Raw genomic sequence first — 17,946 nt, 5'->3', positions numbered from 1 at the left:
TTCCCAAATTACTACCTTCCAGATGTTTTGGACTATAACTCACACCATTGCTGACCATTGGCAATGCTGGCTGGAGTAGATAGGAGCTGTCATCCAAAATATCTGCAGCGCACCAGGTTGGGAAAGGCATTCCAAAAGACATGCCATAGATGATTGTGACTAATGGCTCAGTCCTGGTAATAGTAAATTTTGTATTGATCCAGTTTTGAAGATAAATGGGGTGTGCTTGCAAAGTGCACCAATATTCCCAATTCAGCTACCGCCACCCGGTAGTTATTTACTGTCCAAGCTAGAGAATAATTCCCCCTCCTTTCTAAGATACTTCAGTGCTGTTGAAATGGATCTAAGAGAGGATTAGTAAAATTCATGGAGGGTGGCTGTGAGTCAGGAGATTATGCTGTTGTGTGCTACTTTCAGGACCAAAGGCAACATCACTCTAAATACCAGTGGCTGTGTCACAAAAGCAGGAAAAGGCTACTGCTGCCCTTATGGCCCTGAGTGTGGGCTTCCCAGAGGCATATGTTTGGCCACTGTAGAAAACAAGATGTTGAACTAGATGGGCCTTTGGTTTGATCCTGCAGAGCTCTTCATATGTTCTTTTTGTCAGATAATGTGATAGATTTTAACTGTGCAATATCGCCTTCAGTTGAGTTTGGGGGTCTCCTGCTGTTATTTATTTTCTGTGATGATATTTCCACCATTCAAAATTTATTTTCTATCAAACAAATGCTTCCATTTTCAAATCCCTCTAACCCCCTCAGCCCCATTGATAATTTATAGATTGATAAGGAAGGAACAATTTCCTTTATTAGTTTCAACAGGAAGTTTATTGGTGTTCTTTCCACGTAACTCAATCAGGCCAAGAATGCCACACATGTTTTTAAATCAAATGTAAACTAATACTGTCCAGAAGTTTAAAGTCAAAGATCAGCAGGACTTAAAAAACACACACAACCCACTAGATATCTAGTTACATGCCAGAGGCCTCCTCTTCAATGGCAATAACAGGAATCTAAGGACTAAAGGACTTCCTTTGACTCTTAATGCGTTAGAGTGAAAACTGCCTATAACCAGCAAAGATTTGCATTTGAGCTGCTGCTGGAGTCAAGGAAGACGTTTAGTTCTGATATACTCTGATATATTCTGTGCATGGCCCCAGGCTGCCTCTTGAGCATCCAGCGCAGTCCTGTAAACACATCCTTACTCATGAATAGTGCCATTGATTTCCATGGGAGCTGTCATGTGAGTGATGGTCAGGGGGAACAACCTCATAACCTTTTGACAAGAATTTTCAAGATATTTTTCCAAATGATCACTGTATCTGTTCAAGGGAGTGTTTATCTGGTACTCTGAAGATGGAAATCCAAAAGACACATCAATCAATCAATTGTTGCACGCTTAAATCATTTTTGCTCTTCCTGTTGCACCACATACTGTACACGCTCGGATGTCTACTTGCAACGAACGGTCACTTAGTAGAGACTGGATTACTGTACTGAAAACAAGGAGGGAGGTAGGCTCAGTTGCAGGGCACACAGTTTACATGCAGAAGATCTGTTTCTGGCATCTCCGTTCAAAATTATCTCAGCTGGCTGGACTGGGGGAAGAGTTCTGGCTGAGACTCGGAAAGGTCACTGTCAGTTATATGAAACAGCACTGGGCTAGCAGAACTGTGCAAAATGAATGAATGAATGAAACAGTTTGTTTTTGTTGCTTGGTTGGAGAACCCACTTCATTTTATTGCTTCATAGCCACATGCTGCTTTGTTTTGTTCCCACTTCAGAGGGTCGCTTCATTTCATAAACAAAGGCTCACTAGCATTTTCTGTTGATTTCAATGGGGAAATCACAATGTGCCTATAACGTCGCCACTTAAAAAGCAAACAAAAACAAAACACAAAAATGTGCAGGGATGGTATCCTTTTCAGACAAATAGGTTCAGAGGTTTGTATGCCAAGCCCTTTTAAAACTGGAACATTTCAAAGTTTCTGCTGCCCTGCTGCCACCTGGTTTGTTAAGCTAAGTATTGGCATGAAACTCAGCAAGGAACGTAAAGGAGCCTTTTGGCCAGATCAGCGCAAATTTCTACAGAGATATGTGCAGTGTGCAGGCAATGCTGGACACCATTCCATGAACAGATAAACCTGTCAGTGACAATACTGGCTTGCTCTCAGTCACCCTTCCTGGCATTGGCTGGAAATTGCTTTCAAAGTTCATCAGAGGCAAGGGTTAAAAAATAATAATGCAAATGAAGTTTTGTTAAGCAATGAAGCTTTGTTTTCCAAGCACTTTGTCTCCACCTCCATTCCAACTACGAAGCACCCTATTGGTTTCAGATCCGAATCTATTGCACTTCTCTATGGACTAGGCAGGCATAGACAAACTTGGCCCTACAGATGTTTTGGGACTACAATTCCCATCATCCCTGACCACTGGTCCTGTTAGCTAGGGATGATGGGAGTTGTAGTCCCAAAACACCTGGAGGGCCAAGTTTGGCCATGCTGGGACTAGACAGTCCAATAGTCTAACTCAGTATAAGCATAACATTTCTGATGTGGAAACTCAAAGGTATAAAATGTGAGGCCGAGCCACAATCCCTCTTGGGCAACCTTTCAGTGGCCACATGTCACTAGTGGGCAAGACCAGAGGCAAAAGTGGGCAGAGGAAGTTAATGCAAAGTCTACCTTTGCACAGTAGTCTAGTTTCTGTGCACATAGCCCTCGATCCTCCATCCAGACAAGCAAGAGGCCTTATCAAAGTCTAAGGACACAATCCAGCCTGGCAAAAACACTCAAGGAAGATGTGGTCAGGGAGAGGGGAGGCATTACCTGGGGAAAGTCTCACAATCCCTGAAGTGCCCCACAGCCTGATATGCAGAGACGACTGGGGATTACCAAATTACCAAAACACCCCTGCACAAGTTTGCTCAGGACTATAAATGAGGGGCTCTTCAAAAGCCAGCCTGGATTGATGACAAATGTCAGCATGGGCTGATAAGTCAAATCAAAAGAAGGAGGAGTGATCTGGGTAAAATGAAGCAAACAAAATGAGGGTTGGAAAATGGGCAGGACAAAACAGACTTGACAAATAAATTCTTCTCCTGGGATAAATGGTACAGTATCTTTCATCTATATCATGCAAATCATGGGGTAGCATGATTTACATGGGCAGGAAGCCACAGGGATGAGAGGCTGAGAGGAGCAGTTTCCCACGTATTAAGGCAGAAAAAATTGGTGGTGGAGATGGTGATTTGAGCACTCATGCAGGCCTTAGTGAAGGCCACATGTGGCCCTTAGGTTGTTCATGTGTGTGAACTGTAGGATGTGAGATTTAAGGGTTTGGAAAGGCCCCTCTCTAAGCAGTGGTGGCTGGTAGCTACTGAGCCCAAAGGTAGCTGGAGCTGGAGCCAATGGCAGGCAGTGCCTATGGATTTTAGGTTTATACACATCTTCCTCTTTTCTACAAAGTGCTACAAAGGCAACTTTAAGATGGGTTGCAAGCAGGAAGACAGGCAGGTGGGGGCTGGGTAAGGGCACACAGAGGTTGGTGGGGCAGTGCCCCACTTGCACTGAAGGACCAGCCTTCACAGTCCCTAAGGGAAGTCTAAGGCTGAAACCACACATATATTTTCAAGCACTTTAATGATGGCTTTTAGGAATGTTCCCCCAGTTCAATCAGGCATACGACCACCATTTACACATTGTGCTTTTCTCATGTTGATGTTATTACAACCCATTCTGTTAGGGTGGGAGATCCCCCACAACTTGCCTGTATTCCACCCATAGCAGACGTTCCCCTGCATATCAGAAACCCACTGAATAATAATAACAACAGAATAAACACCCAAATGTGAATGTCATTTATGGCCATGCTACATTAGTGAATGGTCAGTGCTCATGCCTGGGCACATGGCACAGCTTATGCCCTTTGCTTTAATGCTACCAGCTGTTTCTGTGACCCCCTCACCCTGTCCTTGCAGCCAAGAGCCAGCGTGGTGTAGTGGTTAAGAGCGGTGGACTCGTAATCTGGTGAACCAGGTTCGCATCTCCGCACCTCCACATGCAGCTGCTGGGTGACCTTGGGCCAGTCACACTTCTCTGAAGTCTCTCAGCCCCACTCCCCTCACAGAGTGTTTGCTGTGGGGGAGGAAGGGAAAGGAGAATGTTATCCACTTTGAGACTCTTTCAGGCAGTGATAAAGTGGGATATCAAATCCGAACTCGTCGTCTTCCTCTTCAAATGGGAAGTAACAATGCATGCCTGGATGTGGGGAGTGGGATCATGGAGGCCCCTGTTCTCCATACATGCCCATTGGCTTTTCTGCACAAATTCTGCTCTCCTCTTTGCATTTGCTATCTCCTGTTTGCTCCCAATTAGTTGGTTGACCTCACTTTCTTTCCACACAATTGATAATGTCATATATCTCTTTGATGCGTCCCACTCCTAGAGTCACTAGCTAGTTTGTTTTTCAATAGGAGGACGTTCCAAATGCTTTGGCCCAGACTTCCCCAACCTAGTACTTTCCAGAGGTTTTGAACTGCAACTCCTACTGGCCCCTGCCAGCACGGCCAATGGTCAGGGATGATGGGAGGTGTAGTCCGAAATATCTGGAGGGTACCAGGTTGGGGAAGGCTGCTTGAGCAGGCCTCCTCCTCATTTTGCTTGCCCTTTTCTGTGCCCTTTCAGGCTCCTTGAAATCTAGCAACCTCAACTGTATTTAGTGTTCCAAATTTGGCCACATCATGGATTTACAGCATGGCAGCATGATAAATGCTGTTTTATGTTCAGTTCCTTTGTGACTCATTCCAGGCCTTTTTGAACTGCAGCTACACACTGCGCCACTGTTTGCTTTTCAAGAGCAAATTGCTTTGGAGCATTCCAATTTCAGACAGTAGGGAATGCAGGGATATGCTCCTTGAACCAAACTACTGAGGAACCTCAATGGAAAGATGGCTGTGTCTTATAATGACCCCTAGTGGCCTGCTGGCAGCACAAGAGTTTACCACCCACTCCTCACCCGCCTCCTCCTACACCACCACCGTTCCCCCAAATCCAGCATCGGGGCATCAACTCTGGCAGAGAGATTCCAGCTGGCAAAGTGAAGGAAGCCGCTTTCTACAAAACCCAGGGGCACTTGACAAGATTATGACTCAAACGTATCATCATAATATACCCAAATGCTGATTGGAAAGGGCTGGGTTACAATAACACTGACAAAAGGAAGTGTGTCAACGTTCAGCACGTAATTTTCTGTGTGAACATCTTGCAAATGTTTGGTTGTAAATCTCTGGCAAACTGCCCTGCCTCTCATTGCCAAGATAATTGGGAGAAATTCCCCTCCCTCTTTTCTTGGCACACTTTGGAAGGGAACTGAACCAGTTTGCTTCTAAATGAAAACGTTTTAATTTCTTATGTCACACTAGGAAGTTATATATGCAGTGAATTATCTCTGTTAGACAGAAAACACAGTGGAGCTTTTATTATTATTTTTTTTAAGCCATCAAAGTGGACTGGGAGAGGAAAGGGGGAGAGAAGCCATAAAAAATTACTTCTGACTTTAACCTTTTCTAATTACAAACAGCTTTCCTTTATCTAAAACTTTCATGAGCATTTACCAATCAGCATGCAGCTCCATTACCTAGGATTAGCTCGGTTTCAGTGTTTGGAGTTTTCCTACTATAATTTTAAACTTGACCTTATTTGGGAATCATGTGTCTGATCTCTATCTCGAGCCGTCTTTTACTTAGCCTAAGCTCCAGCGGCACAACGCTCAGAAGATCTCGGCGGAGCAAGGACTTTAAAATGCTACTTGGAGAAATCTTTTAGGCATGGCATTAAGACATTTTCAAAGGCCGTTAAAACAAAACTTTTTTTGGCGGGGAGAGGCAGCAAATGCAGAGCTGAGAGATTGTTTATCGGCGATTTTATTTGTTGTACAGCAGTTTGAGCACTTTGTGGAGATACAATGGATAAATAGGAACATGTGGAGTAAAAGATGTATGTAAAGACAGGAGTACATCAAGATTAGACCTTATTCCAATCTGGTTTAAATAATAATAACCGTTTGAAAATTGCTGGGAGTCTCAGTGGCTCACAAAGTCCCCCCGGTCCCGCTACACCAGTACCAGTTTAGTTATAGGGAGAGGCTCTGTGGAGTAGAACCTGGAGTGTTGAACTAGGACCTGGGAGATGAGGGTTCAAATCCCAACTTGGTCATGATGTTCAGTAGGTGACCTTGGGTCAGGCTAATTTACAGCACAGGGTTGTTGTGTGGATTAAATGAGGAGGGGAAGAACCAAGGTACAACAAAAGGACATAAATGCAATAAACAAAAACACACACACACACACACACACAAATAAACAGAAAACACAGGCCCAAGATCAGGCCCCTTGACCTTGTAAGAGCATGGTGCTGATAACGCCAAGGTTGCAACTTTGATCCCCATATGGGACAGCGGCATATTTGGGTTTGACTAGATGATCCACAGGGTCTATGCCAACAGAGGCTGGAATCAGATCTGATTTTTTTGGGGGGAGGGGCAGAATTAAGAAACTGTACCAGTGTTATAACAAGCCTGAGGACAGTGCCTTCTTAGCCTGTTCAATAATCTGGCCTCAGCTGAAGCAGCCATGATTTCCATTATCAATTTTAAAAAATCAAAACATAAAATGCAGCACTAAATTACAGATATTTCTGAGGTGCACCGCAATGGAATCTGTGAATTATCACTTGAAAACCTTACTGCTACAAGCCGTAAAGTTTATTTATAATTGTAAGTTGTTTTGAGACATTTTTATAGCTGGCAACTACTAAACATCATAATAAAGAAATAGCATTTTGAAATGCTTTCCCCTCCAATCCTATTTGCTGTGGGTGGGTGAGAGGACTGAGACTCTCTCTGCATGCAGGTTTGTTTATGTGTTTGTGTGCATGAGCTGCATTCTGTGTATATATGTATTACGAGTATGCACTGCATGCTGTGTGTGGAGGCCTGTAAGTGTCAGGTAGAGATATGCATGTGTGGGGCACTAGCTCTGGCCCTGCTCATGTTTGCAGTGCCCACCACTGGAATCCCTCATGTCATCCTAAAGACTTGCCACTTGGGGGAAAATATCTCCTAGGTTTAAAATTTCCTTACTCCTGCTTCAGATTTCATCAAAGGTGGTGTGGGATTTACCGCTGACTCTGTTTCCCCCAACATTATATTGCCAGCTTTCTCGGTAATGAGTCCTCACCAAACCATGGCCACTGTAGGTCCAAATGCATATATTTAACCAAATCAGGGTAGAACGGCCTACCATTCAGGGCCCAGTGGCGCTCTTTAAGTCCACCAGAAGCATTTTTGAAGGCACTTCCTAACTGTTGCTGTTTTGGAGTGGGATTTAATCACATACCAGCAAATTCAGCTTGGATAATTAAAGCTCTTGCACAACAACCCCCCACCCCCCCAATGGGACATTTTGTGATCAGATAATTGATGGGGGAAAGCACCGGAAGCTGTGAGATGACAATTGTTTGACACAACACCGTATAACCTCCTCCTGCCAGCCAATGAGAATGAATGCTCAGTAAACAACTGACATTGTCTAACCTTCCCACAGAATTTGTGCCAACAGATCAGGATGAATGCTCCAGAGATGGGTCATCTGAGAGCAACCTGCATTTCACAACCACTAGCTGGAAGGCCTTCTGTTTAAATCACTTTAATGGTTTCTCCTACTAACCCTTAGGATTCCATCAGGCTTGATAGCCAGGAAGGTGTGGTCTGTGCTAGTCAGTCATAATTAATACTCAGCAGGTCAGGTTTCATCACACCATTGAATAGGGTTACATTTTTGATGTAGTTGTGCCTTCAGAGGAAGAAAAGAACATACCTCACTTTCCCTTGCATAGGCCTACCTTTACCTTCATGATCCCTAAACATTTTCTGGATATGTTTGGGTGATGTAGGGGTGGGAGAGAGAGAGAAACAACAACATGCCCATGAGATCCTATAGGAAGGCCCCCACCTCATCATGCCAGGTGGCCTGAAAACTGAGAGAGCCAGGTGGCAAGTGGTGTGTGTGTGTATTTTCCAGGGAGTCATCAGTAGCTGAGCCATTACATCTTGCTAAAATTTAACAGGCACTTTTAGACATCAGCCAAATTAGTCTTCCTGCAGAAAACAGTTTCCATGGGAGACACGTTGGGCAGAAAAGACTGGAGACATCTCTTCTTGTAACATCAACTGGACCAAGTGATTCAGGACAGAAGAGCACTGGTGTAACTGATTTAACATGACCACAATTGTCTCTCTTTGGCGGACAGCATCATTACTGCAGCAGTGTGAGAAGCACTCATTTGGACGAGGTGGTTAAAAGAAAGATGTGTTGGCACTATAAATGATGATAGAAATTTCACTGCTGCCTCCTCAAAATTATCCCTGCCCTCCTGGCTTTTTCACAGCACCATTGGAGATGCTGCCAATTGCATTGCAATGGGAGTTTTTAATGAGCACTATCAAGTTTCACAGTCGAATCTCCTCTCATCTCTGTGTTGTAAGCGGTGGCACGGGCTAAAGATTCTCTGCAAGAGGCAAAACCGGTTGGATGTGTCCATCGTGCCCCAAGGCTCAAAAATAATTCTTTAAAATGTCTTTGGCATTTCCCTTTAATCTCCTGATGATTGCTGCTCTCCTTCGTCCCCTGTTCTCATCAGCAATCCATAACACATTCTACAGATTTGTTTACTGTATGGTTGTTTTTGGATGTCTTATTATTGAAATAATTACCTTAATTAACGCTAATTGCTAATTATTAATCTCACAGTTATAAGCTTCCCTTTCCTGGTACACATATTTTACATTAGTCATTATGGAAAGCAAAGATGTGAGGCAAAATGTATAATTACGAGGCACAAAGGACCCAGAAGCTAAAGCAATAAAAATCAAAGGGAGAGGGGTGGGAAGAGAAATGCTTTCAGCATTCCTGTATAATAAGTAGGCCTTCCTGAGTCACAAAGAACTTTATGAGAAGGCAGGGGTAGGATTCCTGACCCCCCTGTAGGGAGGAATGAAGAAATTAAACTCTGCCTTCCAGCAAAGATGGCATTTTGAAACTTATCTGCTACATGCTAAATGGCTGTTTTCAACAAAGCAAGGAGACAATGCTAAAGCTGACAGCTCACTTTTGAAAGTAATGTATTTTTTTTAAAAAAAAAGTCAAGGAGGCAGACCTTTGAAAGTGAACACAGCAAAAAAAAAAAGTCAATAAGGTATTGCCTAGAATGCTGTTTTTATTTCAGACGTTACAGATTTTGGACAGGATGGATTGTTTCAAGAAGTGGCAGAAAGACATATCAAAATTTGTCTGGCAGGGCAAAAAGCCCAGAATTAAATTTAAGATTTTAACTGATGCAAAGGATAGAGGGGGGTTTGCCCTGCCGGACTTAAGACTTTACTATGAATCGGCAGCTTTCTGCTGGTTGAAACACTGGCTACTTCTTGAGAACACTGACATTTTGGATCTGGAAGGGTACGACAATAGTTTTGGTTGGCATGCATATTTATGGTATGACAAGGTAAAGGTGTACAAAAGTTTTAAAAACCATATTGTGAGGAAAGCATTGTATAACGTTTGGATTAGATATAAAGATCTGCTGGAAAGTAAAACCCCTAGGTGGGTGTCACCAATGGAAGCTAGGGAAGTAAAAAAGCTTAATATGGACTCTAAATGGCCAAAATATCATGAAATTTTAGAATATGATGGTGAAAGGGTGAAACTTCAGAGTTATGAGAAACTAAAGCCTAAGGTTCGAGATTGGTTGCATTATCATCAGATAAATGAGACATTTAAACAGGACAGAAAAATAGGATTTCAGAAAGAGAAGTCAAAATTAGAAACAGAACTGTTGGAACCCAATACTAAGAATTTATCAAAAATGTATAACTTGCTGTTGAAATGGAATACACAGGATGAAACGGTGAAATCAGCTATGATTAAATGGGCACGAGATATCGGTCATGATATTATGTTTGCTGACTGGGAACAGTTATGGACCACCGGTATCAAATTTACTGCATGTAATGCTTTAAAAGAAAATATTATGAAAATGATCTATCGGTGGTACATGACCCCAGTCAAACTTGCAAAAATTTACCATTTGCCTAATAATAAGTGTTGGAAATGTAATGAGACTGAAGGCACCTTCTACCATCTTTGGTGGACCTGCCCAAAGGTTAAAGCTTTCTGGGAAATGATCTATAATGAAATTAAGAAGATCCTTAAGTGGACTTTTCCTAAGAAACCAGAGGCTTTCCTTTTGGGCATGGTTGGCCAAGTGGTGTTAAGGAAGGATAGGATTTTTTTTATGTACGCCACTACAGCAGCAAGAATTCTACTGGCAAAGTATTGGAAGACGCAAGAACTACCTACTCTGGAAGAATGGCAAACAAAGGTGATTGACTTTATGGGACTGGCTGAGATGACGGGCAGAATCCGTGACCAGGGGAAAGAGACAGTGGAAGAGGACTGGAAGAAATTTAAAATATATCTCAAGAACAATTGTAAAATTGACGAATGTTAAGATGTCAGGGGGTAAGAGGTAAAGAAATTGCAGCAGTAATCAAAAAAACTAAAGGAACTTTTATGAAAGGGAATTAAGATAATGGACCTAAGGGTTGCTAAAGAATCACTAAACAAGGATGCAGGGATGGGGAGGTATGGGGAAGTCAAAAGAAAGAAGGGTATGAAACGATCAGTTGGAAATTATGTTGTTTTGTGGTACTTTTGTTATCTGTTTGAAAAACGAATAAAAATTATTATAAAAAAAAAAGTCAATAAGGAGCCTAGAGACACTTTTTCCTCTTTTCAAAAGGAACGTAAATAAAATTAATGTAAATAGAATTCAATAAAAAGCAGGCAGAACCTAAATTTTCATGCTTCCCCATTAAACTTAACTCACTTTCAGATATTTAATGTGCTGCTTCTGCTTCTGGCATCTGTCTGTCTCGGGAGACTATGTAGGAATGGGTCTTTGGGGGTGAAGTCAAACTCTTGGAAGGTTACAGCGCCTGCTGCGGCTGTAGAGAGTGATGAGGGAGAGACATGTTTTGTTGCAGCTGGGGCAGATGAAGGCATCCAGTTATGCTGATGCAGATGCACCATGGCGTTTCTTCTCTCTGCACTCCTCTCAGTGGTCATTGCTCCTCCGGTCACTGCTGTGGATACATAGCCTGACTGATTGCTCCAGGCAAAGGATTCCCACATGGTGGGGTTGATGTTGCCATACATTTGTAATATAGAGTTGGTCTGCCAAAGCCAGTTCCCTGTAGAGCACGCCCTTGGGGATCCTGCCATCTTCTATTCTGTGGACATGACCAAGCCCAGCATAGGTGTCGCTGACCCAGAAGTGTGAACATGCTGGGAATGTGGGCTTTGTTTGAGACTCTGTCTTGCCATGTGTTGGCCAAAACCTTCCTGACATGGCACATGTGGAAGGTGTTTAGACGTCACTCCTGGCAGATATTTAACATAAGAAGATATGTAGAAGAAGGTAGAGGTGCCTATTAGATACCCATTGTAGGCTCTCTTCTGAGATGGACTATCCAGGTCAGTCTTTGAGTGGGTGAATGAGTGAGTTAATGAGGTCAGCTGAGGTACCTTCATGGCCTAATTGACTTGACTTAGAAAGAATATTCAGGGAGATGACAAATGCACAGGGGACTGCTGAGAGCAGTAGAGAAGTAGCAAGGTGGTTCCTGAAATGTGGCAACAGAGGCAGAAGAACAGGCAGCAACAAAGAGATGTAGAAGTTGAGCAACTTCTCACTCCTAGACCTTCATTGCCATCTACCAAGCAGCTCATCTACCAAGCAGCCACATGAGTCACAGTTCCATCACTGGCCAGGTGAGGAGACCCTGCTCCCCAGACTCCAACATCTGCCTCTCAGATTCTGGCTAGTCATTTCTGAAGAAGGGGAATATCCCTTGGAGACATTAGCTACCGGTGGGTCACCACTAGTGGGGATGATCCCTCCTGAAGGGGTAACCTCAAAGGGAATCACTTCATTGGGTGGCACTCCTTTGAGTGTCACCACGAATTTTAAGGGGAAGGATGCTACCTTCTTTCTTAGTTGGGGAAGGGATATTGCAGGAGGAAATACTGGACTTCATTTGTGTGAGGAGGGGAGTAGATTCCCATGTGGGAGATATGAAGGCGGACAATCTGTTAGTATGTTCATGGGTCATCCACTGGGCCTGTTTCATAGCTCTGAAAACTGTCCTATTGATTTCAGGCTGGGTTATGATGTCTGGACATTCTCCTTATTAAATCTTTTGCTGCTGATAATGTTTCAATCATATGGCATTGGAGCTGCTTAGCACATTATGCGCTTCATGACTTTTCCTGATATGATGGACTTTATAATTCTGCTCAAGTACTTTTTCAGCTGTTGCGCTTTATGATTCTTGGCATTGTGCACTGAATTAATTATTGTAACACTGTGCACCCCATTAACTGCTGCCTCACTAGAGTGTTGGACTATGACCTGGGAGACCAGGGTTTGAAGAACCACTCCACCTACCTTGGGCCAGTTGCTATCTCCTACCCTAGCCTACCTCTCAGGGTTGTTGTGAAGATGAGCTGGGGAGGAGGAGAGTCATGTACACCACTTTGAGCTCCTTGGAAGAAAAGGTGGTATAGAAATGTAATAAATAAAATAAACAATAAAATTAACACATTTTTCTTCTAAATTTTAAAAAGGTGTGCCTGAGCACTGCGGCTAACATGCTAGTAAGTAGCAGGAGTCTATGGGGGTGAATGTTGAACAAGCCAGATAGGGGGAAGGAGGATCTCTGACATTTAAGCCCCATTCCTCCTCTTGTGAGCCTCCTTCCAGGTCTAGTAACTTGGGTTGCTCTATCCATTTTAGATCTGAGATGCTGTTATTCAGGGCCATATCAGTTTATAAAGGAACAGCCATCAACAACTTGATAATGAATGTGGCTATGAAGGTTTGCATTATTGAAACCTGGATGAATGAAAAGGAATATCTCCCCTAGTTGTATCCTTCTGGGTTATCCACGCAGTGCAAATAGGAAGCTTGAGGGATGGGGAAGGGTTTTAACTGTAGGCATAGGGATTTTGTCTACCTCTTAAGGAACCTTGTCTAGTCAAGATTGAGTTTCAGGTGTTTGCACCTGGTGTTGAACACTAGGAATGGGATAGTGATTCTGTTGGTGTGTCAACCAGACTACAGTGTCCCAGCTTGAGCTGACGTAGGAGTTGGGCATCTCCAGACTTGTGGTCCTGGAAAATCACAACATTCATATGAAGGACACTTTGTTTGGCAAGGTTCAGGATTTCATTTGCATCATAGCAACCACGGGGCTGTCCCAACATCAGTACATAGCAGGTCACAACCTTGACTTTGCATTCTGAAAGGGGTGGATGCATGGTGGCTGGAGGTGGTGAGTTTTATCAGCTCTCTTGTCAAGGTCATAGAATTATAGAACTGGAAGGATCCTCTGCCAAGCTGAACTCAATACCCAGGCCTACACAAATCTAGTGTTGGGTATGAACACTGGTTGACTATACTGAAAACTTGTCTGCTTTGTATTGCCTGTTCCCTTCCTTTGGTTGGTTGCTTCCCTCATTTTCTGGGCATAGGTATAGTGATCCAAGGATTCCCAAATAACAGCTGAAGATGAATCAGTAGACCTTACCAAGTGAAAGGAGCTTCCTTTAATGTGAACTAGATTTGAGTGAGTGAAGCAAGAGAGCATTATTGCTGTCGTTTCATTTTACCCTTAGTTATCAGCTTCCACTGGTAGAGGAGGGAAGCAAACCAGAGACAAAACCCACCTAAATTGTTGAAGCTAACTGGGCAAAACACATCTTTTTTTCTACTGACTAGAGCTATGCATTGACAGGTCAGCACATCACTATGGAAAGCTACTGAGCAATCATCATACCATTGCACAGTACAAACTTGTAAATTGAAAAGATCATGTATCTTTGCAGTGTGTATTCTCTTGTCCTTTGCCACAGGCAAATAGTCTAGGACACAACTCAGCTTTGATACATGCTAGACAAGAAAAAAGAAAGAAAAAAACCTAACTGGGGGGAGGGGGGAGAAGGAGTTTGAGCATAGTAATATTTTTTGGGGGGGAACCCACTTAAAGTCTTAGCAGGAGTTTCTGATTCCTTCATTTCATCTGATGAATAATATAGGGATTATATATAGGGCACACACACACACACACACGGTAAAATCAGGTAAGATTCTTGATCCAGCTTATGATAAGTAATGATGTCGCCAAACACCATAATGTCCCAGTTTGGAATATGAACCTGGGGTAAAGCTGACCGGTATTCCAAAACAAGCCATCCCTTAAATAAAACTTCTACAGCTCAGATTGCGAACCAAAAGCTGAAGAAGATTCTTTACACATATCCACCTCACTTACTTGACTGTGGCTACTCCTCCAGAGCAGGAGAAAACACATAAAATAGGGCACAGGTTTGTAGAAAATCTGCATATGTTAATTTATACGCATAGATGCAAGCTTAGAAATAATTACTATACTTTAAATAGAAATACAAGTCTTCTCAGCATGTTGGGGAAGACTGTGACCATGTGTGTGCCTGTTGTTCAGATGCTAACTACCAGTGGGGGTAACTTCAAAGTCTCTGCTTTCCCTTCTTCTGGGTCTTTGTCATTATACCAGATTTGAACTGGACAAGCCCAAATCCTCTAACATTTCTCCGGTGAAAATAGGGACACCCCATTCCATAATGATAATTTTACTATTTATACCCCACACATCTTATTGTGTTGCCCCAGCCACTCTGGGCATATATAAAAACGTAATTAAACTTTTTTTAAAAAAAATCCCTATACAGGATTACCTTCAGATGGCTCAGGGGTCAGATAACTCTGTATCTCACAACACTTCTCCAATGAAAATAGGGACATCCTAAGGAAAAGTGGGACATTCCAGGATCAAATCAGAAACCGGGACAGCTTCTCTAAATCAGGGATGTCCCTGGGAAATAGGGACACTTGGAGGGTCTGCAAACCTTCAGAGAGAGGAATACTTTCCTCAGTAGAGGACTGTCCTTTGCAAAGTAGGAAATGCGGCTGCACTAACAGAGTCATGGCAGGCTGGAACTGCCTCTCTCAGGATGCCAAGAGACTGAGGCATGCTTGGGGGCCTCTAGGCTCTGGCTCCATGCTGGTGTCTGAATTAGTTGCTAATCTGACTGGTAATTAATTTTAAATGAATTAATTATGAAATGGAACCAGCAGGTTCCACCCACCGCTGAAAGGTCCAAACAATGCTTAGTAAAACAATGCTATTCCTTTCTGAGTCATTTGCCCTCTGCAGCACAGCAGCGCACTGTGGCTGCTGTATCTATATCAGCATTAATAAGCGAGACAGCCTATGAGGAAATTGTAGGAATTTATGTAATGACAGAAATATAGGAAGCTGGTTTCTGCCAAGACTATCACTCCATCTTGCTCAGTGTTATGCGTGGGCAGTGGCTGTCCAAGGTTTCAGGCAGGGAAACTTTCCCACCCTGACCTGGGGACGGTGGAGATGGAAAGGAAGAGCAATGCATGTGTTCTTCCACTGATACGCAGCCTCTTCCTTAGTTAATAGCATGAGGATTCCCAGCTGCAGTGGGATTTGTGAAGAAAGGTAACAGGAGGGATCCAAATGTGTGTATAAAAAGAAATCGGTTGAGGCAGTAGAGCTTTAGGGTTGCAAACAGTTCATATGGTCAATGGCACTAGTTCCTGAGGTATTTGGGGAAAAGCTCTTGCTCTGTATTTCCGTTGGTGAATGTAAGGACCACAGTAGACACCCTCCCATGTAGCCATGCTGAAATTCCATAAATGAAAGAGACAATGATATTTTAAAAGCCGAGTTACCCTTACAGTGTCTGCATGAGTTTCCCATGGCATGTTCCCGGTTGTATATTCCGTTCAGCTCATTTGTGTGTAACACGCTGTCTAACAATTGGGATGAGTCACTTTATTGCTGTAGGACTGTTTACTCTGTTACCTTAAGTCTATTTGCCCCCACACCATTATATCATCTGTTTATCCTCCTGTGTTTAAGAGAGGCCCTGAAATCGTTAATATGGCGGTCTATGATGCAATGAGCAGAACAGAGCAAAATCGTCAGTTAACTGACCTCAGCTAGGCTTGATGAGGCAGACTTTTCTGGACATAAGAACTATGTGTCTTATATTAAATCTATTATATATTATATTAAATGTAGCCATTTACGCACAATCCCCCGCTCCAGTATGATATTCTCACATGACTTTGCTCATTCTTCACATGGAGGGTTTTTCAGGAATGCTACAAGCCACATGGCCCCCTTTTCGCAGCTTGACTTTATTCCCTATCTCTTTCCTTGGCAGTTGCAGAGAACTGTGGTCTAAATATGGCCTACCAAAAACTGGAGCAGGAGGTTTAGGAATGGGAAACATATTGTCATATTGACCCTTTCCACATCTCTCATACAGCTTTCCATGTTGAGTTGCACACACTATAGCATGCTCCAGGACAATAGGAAGATTTGCATACAGATATGCCTCTTGAAATCCTTATTTGCTACACTTCTGTGCTACCCAATAATGAGGAGCTGTCACATTGTGGTTATGACTCTACAGTATAGAGAATACATTCATGAGGACCAGGCAAAATACTCCTCCTACTCATAGTTCCACATCCACAATTAAAGAATGCCAAGAGGCTGTTGCACCAATTCAGAATCCTCAGATGCCTTATTGTAGTGTCTCAAGTCAATGATGGGCTGGATGAAGGTCAACAAGGTGCTATTGGTTAGGAGGCTTATTGGTCCAGGGGTGAAATGTCAGCCTGTACATAAAAATGTGTGTTTTAGGATGAAATACACTTAGAAATATTGAGATGAAATACATATAAGAAGAAGTACTTTTCAAATACATGTTTTCACATGGATGCCCATGGGAAGCTTGCAAGTATGTTCTGAGTACAACACTTTGCAGTTTCCAGCAACTAGTATTTAGAAGCATACTGTTTCTGACAGTGGAGACAGAACATATCCATCTGGGTTAGTAGACCCTGATAGTTTTTTCCTCCATGCATTTCTCTCATCTTTTAAATCCATCCAAGCTGGTGCCCATCACAATCTCTTGCAGGAGAAATGTCCATAGTTTAACTATATGCTATGTGAAGAAGTATACAGTGGTACCTTGGGTTACAGACACTTCAGGTTACATACGCTTCAGGTTACAGGCTCCGCTAACCCAGAAATAGTACCTCAGGTTAAGAACTTTGCTTTAGGATGAGAACAGAAATCGTGTGGCGGTGGCATGATGGCAGTGGGAGGCCCCATTAGCTAAAGTGGTGCTTCAGGTTAAGAACAGTTTCAGGTTAAGAACGGATCTCTGGAATGAATTGAGTTCTTAACCAGAGGTACCACTGTATTTTGTAGTTTCCTGTCACTGATCTGTTATCACATTTCCCCATATTGTAAGCTGCTGTTTATGCAGCATGATGACCATATGAAACAGCCATTTTCTTCTTTCAGTTCCCATTCCCTTTTGGGTGCCATCCTTGAGCTCTACAGGTGTCAAGATTAGTTTCTGCTGCCGCCATCTGATCATTATGACTATATGTTGTTGCCTTGGGCTGTAACATCAGCAGCAAAGAGAAAGAAGGAAGACTTAGAAGAGGGAAAAAACCCCCTCATCAGACGAATAATCTTTTCCCTTTCCCTGACAGCTGATCTTGTTTCACAAATTCCAACCACAGTAATTTCAAGCAGGAGTGGGGGAGCGAGCTGGTCCTGGGCACATGTGGATTTGTATTCATTCTGCTGTCTGGACTCCCAGGGTATTGGGATGGTGAGGGCAAATATCTGAAGGTTGGTTCACAGACGTTGTGTCTAGACCTTTAATTAACTGGAG

This window comes from Podarcis cretensis (genome assembly GCF_951804945.1).
Source record: "Podarcis cretensis genome assembly, chromosome: 2".
Classification (NCBI taxonomy): Eukaryota; Metazoa; Chordata; class Lepidosauria; order Squamata; family Lacertidae; genus Podarcis; species Podarcis cretensis.
Note: the sequence above shows the minus strand (reverse complement) of the source record.